Here is a 5,383-nt window from a genome sequence, read left to right on the forward strand (position 1 = left end):
TCGTTTTGTGTCTTGTTGTCTATCTTGTGTACTAGCCTTTGTTTTTCTTGAGATATATAATAGTGAGGCACTTTTTTGAGTTTCTTTTTAAAAAAGCTAAAGAATATGGTACCTTCAATCTATTCCAATCTAATCTCATACATACTAATATCCATATCACCTAATATAACCCTAACCACCCAAAGCTAGGACATCATGCGACATTAAAGGATATGGAGGAGATACCTCCCCACAACATTTTCCCCTCCTTGGTGATCAAATTGGTGAAGGAATGGGTAGACCTAAGGGAGGGAACAACGAGATGATACCATGGAGCTACCGGAGCTTAAGCTTCTAGAGAGTGGGAAGGGAGAGGAGGAAGAAGACCAGGTGACACCATGGTAGATATATGTAACTATATATCTACACCACATCTCTTCGCGTGACGAGTCCTACCATCACCATTAGTTCGACTTAGGACCCGTTTGGCAGGGCTTGTCCACCGGCTTCAGAAGCCATTTGCAGTCATTTTATGTCAAACAGGGTAAAATGAAATGGCTTCACTGGTGAAGCCAGTTAAAACCGGCTCTCACATAGGTTTGGGGTGAGATGAAGCCAAAAATAGTGGCTTCACCTCGCGTACACGTGGACCAGGCGACCACTGTGCGCCATTTTGCCCCCGCATGCAGAAGAAGACGTGCACGCGAGCAGGGGTGCACGCGGCTACTGGAGCACAACACGAACGCCGGGATGCATAGGGCCAACCCGAAGCGCGAACGTGGGGGCACTTGTGACCTCCACCAGTGTGCACGCGGCCACCGTTGGGGCACGGGTGAGCAACCGGGGCGCACGCCTGCCGCCGAGGCTCATAGGGCCACCACATGGGCATTGCCACTGGGGTGTGGCCTCCATAGAGGGGCTCCAGGAGGCCGTGGCGCGAGCGTAGGGAGGTCATGGTCGCGGGGCGCGAGGATGGGGAGAGAGCAGTCACCAGGGTCATGCAGAACAAGCAGATAAAAATCGTGGAAGAAGAAGGAACGAGCAGATAAAGGAGAAAAAAAGGAGAGGAGAAAAAAAGAGAGGGGTACTATGGTCTTTTCATCTCTTTTGTCTACCAGGATCTATTTTGCCAAATAGGGTTCCAAAATGACTATAGCTCCACCGAGATAGCTGTTTATGGAGCTGAAGCCCAAAAAACCGACTTCACTAGTGAAGTGGAGTGATGCCAAATGAGGCCTTAGTCACACTAGCTTGTGTGACGTGTTCCTAAGCCTTCATGTCAGCTACTCCCTCCGTCCTGTAATACCGTGTATTCTAGCATTTAAAATTTATCCTCAAATATAATATATTCTAGAGGATAAAAACTAATTTTATATTAAATACTTTTCATTTATCAATCAATCACCATTAATCACGTTGATGATAGTATCTGATTAGGAAATAAAATGAAGGTACATCTGTCTTTTATATTCTCTTTTAATTTGTCTTAAAATTCCTAGAATACACTATATTATAGGACAGAGGAAGTAGATGCGGTGGCTTGATACCTTGAGTCGAGCCACATGTAGTGGCGTGTCTCGGATAGTAAGGGTACGTTTGGTACATTTGCTAGTCCAGCTTGCCTTGCTTTGCTTGGTAAGGTCAGCTTTGCCAGTGTCGGAGACCGTTTTTTTGGCTCACCCTTGTTAGCGAAAGGAATCCTAGAAAGCACAAGAAACGAGGTAGCAGGCAAAACATCCAAACTTTCATTTTTTTGCCTGGTCTGGCAAAGCGAGCGGCGGCAAGGTTTCCAAACGCACCCTAAGTTGCGCCACAGCCTTTGTTGGGACCAAAAGAGCTGTTTTTTTTTTTTTCAAAATTTAGTTCGAAATGTGCTGTTTCTAAGATATTGATTCTTTTGGAATAAAAAGTTCCACAAGAAGCTTACATGTATTCTCTCCTTTCTAAAAAGAACATTTTACTAATTCAAAATGTCTTAGGCTTAACTAATTTATAGAAAATAATATTAATCTTTATATTTTTTAAATAGGCATCATGAATCTAAAATATAGTTTTATGATATACTTATTTAGTACCTTAAGTGCTACGTAATAATTTTCTATATAAATTTGATAAAACTTTAACTTATAACAAAACTAGACTGCCATTCTTTCCTGAACCATGGTAATAGTCTCATCCGTCTATTTTTCCCTTTTGCCTTCCATTTCGTGAAGAAGTTATCCTACCTTCGCAAAGACTTCAACAGTACTTTAGATTTGAGAAAACAGTACTTTAGTTTTTTAATAAACTGTACTTTAATTTCATTTACTTTTTTTAAAAAAATCAAGCTTTGAGGTACATGATCTCATGGTAGCGATTTACCGAATTGAGAATCAGTTGTTTAAGGCCAACATGTCACATTTCTGTCATTTGTCGAGCTGCCGGATCAACAATTAGCCAAGAGTTGTCAAAAGAAACTCCCCACGGCCCATCACCATATTACAATTAGCGAGGAGACGAGGCCGCGAACATTTCATTTTGTACCCCCACGGCCCATCACGAAACCGATAAGCCCTCCTCAGTCCCCACTAGGGTTTCTCCCAAAATCGCCGCCGCCGCCATCTGCCATCCGCCATGGCCGCCGACACTTCGAAGCCCTTCTTCCCCGCGGCGCCGCACTCGGCTCTCCTCCCCTCCAGGAGCGCCGCCTCGCGCGCCTCCCCTGAGGGCTCGTACTGGCGCGCCTTCCGCTCCTCCGAGCTCGTCTCCGACGCCGGCTTCCCCGTCACCGACCTCACCTTCGCCCCCGCTGTGGCCGCCGGCGCCGCCGCCCCGACCCTCGCCGCTTCCTGGTCCACCTCCCTGCACGTCTTCTCCGGCGACCCCTTTGAGAAGCTCCGCAGGATCTCCGTCGCGGGCGACCTCGCCTTCTCCCCGTCCTTCCGCTGCGACGGCGCCCTCCTTGCCGCCGGCGACAAGAAGGGCGTTGTCCGCGTCTTCCGCGCCGACAAGGCCGCGCCGGGGGCCCTCCGCACGCTGCGCGCCCACGCCGCCGACACCCGCGTGGTCCGGTACCCGGTCGCCGGCGGCGACAAGCTCCACCTCCTCACCGCCGGCGACGACGCGCTCCTCGCCTACTGGGACGTGCCCTTCGGAGACGCCCGTCTTCTCCGTCCCCGCTGCGCACCGGGATTACATCCGCGGCGGTGCGGCTTCCCCTGCCGATCCCAACATTTTCGCCACCGGCTCTTACGACCGCAGCGTCAAATTGTGGGATGCCCGCACCGGTAATACTGGCCCGTCTTTGTCCTTCTCCCACGGGGAATTAGTGGAGAGCGTGCTATTCCTTCCGTCCGGCGGGCTGCTGGCTACAGCCGGAGGGAACGTGGTCAAGATTTGGGACGTCATTGGTGGTGGCTGGCTCGTGCACTCGGTGGAGAGCCATGTCAAGACAGTGATGGACCTGGCGCTTGGGAAGATGGCCAGCACTGGGGAGACACGGCTGCTTAGTGCGGGCATCGATGGGTATGTGAAGAGCTTTGATTTTGGGAAGCTGAAGATGACGCACTCGTTGCGGTACCCTCAGCCGCTCCTGTCTGTGGCTTGCTCGCCCTGTGGCTCTGTGGTGGTGGCAGGGTCTGCGAAAGGGAATATTTATATGGGAAATAGGAAGAAGAAGGCTGTGGATGAGGAAGAGGAAGGGAGGAAATCTGTTGGTGGTGAGATTGATTGGGTATCTCCGGAGCCAGAGAAGTCAGTGTTGAGGTCAAATTATTTCAGGTACTTCCGCCGTGGGCAGAATGAGAAGGCCAAGGAGGGTGACTTTGTGATTGAGAAGCCTAAGAAGGTTAAAATTGCAGAGCATGATAAGCTACTGAGGAAGTTCAGGCACAAGGATGCTCTGGTTTCAGCATTGGCCAAGAACAACCCGAGGAGTGTTGTGGCTGTGATGGAGGAGCTGGTTGCGAGAAGAAAGCTTGTGAGATGCATCGTTAATTTGGATAATGAGGAACTGGGTCTTCTTTTGGAGTTTTTTCAACCGGAATGCAACTTTGCCAAGGTATGCTAAGTTGCTGTTGTGTTTGGCAAACAAGGTTGTGGAGATGCGCGAGGCTGATATCCTATCTGATGAGAAGCTGAGGGTGCACATGAGGAATCTTAAGAGAATGGTTGCAGAGGAGATTCAGATACAGCACACGCTGCAGGGTATTCAAGGCATGATTTCACCAATGCTTGCACTTGCAACCAGATGAAAAGGTGCTTTTGTTTCAGAAAAAGGAATTTTTGTTATATGTTAGTTTGCAGGATGCTGCCGCACACAATATGTACTGCTTTGAAAAATTATGTTTGCTATTGGATAGTGAAGTATGCCTGCCAGCTGATTGAGATACTCTCTTCTGTCATTCTGTGCCTAATGTTTTCATCTGTTGTGACAGATCATTCCTGATTTTGCTAATTTGATTTGATAGTATGCATTTATACATAATCTGACATCCCCAACAAGCTTTAATGCTTGTAATTTGTCACTTGTTTTGTTTTGTGTGAATTGGTTTAAAACTTTACTTTGCATGAAGTGGCTGAGCTAAAATTTTCACTTACATGGAGGAAACTGATAGTTATGGTGCTCTCACCCATGTGCAAGTATCAGGCACTGCATATATTTACACTCTGCTGGCTGTCTTATAGACCAAAGGTTACTTTAGCCCTGCTTTATTGAAAGCAAGTTTCTGAGGAATGCCAGATTACAGGATTATAGTTCAAACAGAATGCACCTTCGATGCCAACTCTAGATGCAGAACCAAGTGTGGTATATCTCTACTGGAGGACTGAGCCTAAAGCATGTGTTCAACCAGAGTACAATTATGGCTGCTACCCAAAGATACATCGACAAAGCAACAAGCAGAGTATCTGTCTTGGGAAATGCTGCTGGTTGTCTTATTACTGCTTGCAATTCTTATCTCACTTTTTTACCAGTTTAGTTTTATAGCGACATATGCTTGTTTCAGTGCTCTGCACCTTTCATGGTAGTTTCTTTGTCATTAGGGACAGGGTAGTACAGGTAGGGCTCTAACCCTTGGAGGTTGGAGCTGATTTGGTTATATTTGTGTTGTATTTCCTCGAATGCTTGTAGGCACTACTTGTACTCAAATCCTAACAGCTGGTTATATAAGTCCATGTCAATATGTCATCTTGTTGACCACAGAATATGTTTGTTTGAGAAGTTGGCCTGTTAGCTCATTTAGTGATTGAGATAATCCTCTTCTGCACACTAAAGATCCTTATCAGATATTGTGCTTGTTTGCATGTGGGGTATTGTTATATGAATGTTGCAAGATGGGTCATTTTATTAGATAGATAAAATGGGTCATTGTGGTTCTTGTGACAGTTTGTGATTCTCAACATAATTGGGTGTTACCAGCTGTCT

At 47.1% G+C, this 5,383-nt stretch overlaps 1 pseudogene; it reads left to right on the forward strand.

Moving 5' to 3' along the window:
• The first annotated feature begins 2,521 nt into the window (after window positions 1-2,521).
• On the forward strand, window positions 2,522-5,024 carry LOC136545527 (protein SLOW WALKER 1-like; annotated as a pseudogene).
• Window positions 5,025-5,383: the final 359 nt, after the last annotated feature.

This window comes from Miscanthus floridulus, chromosome 3 (genome assembly GCF_019320115.1).
Source record: "Miscanthus floridulus cultivar M001 chromosome 3, ASM1932011v1, whole genome shotgun sequence".
NCBI lineage: Eukaryota > Viridiplantae > Streptophyta > Magnoliopsida > Poales > Poaceae > Miscanthus > Miscanthus floridulus.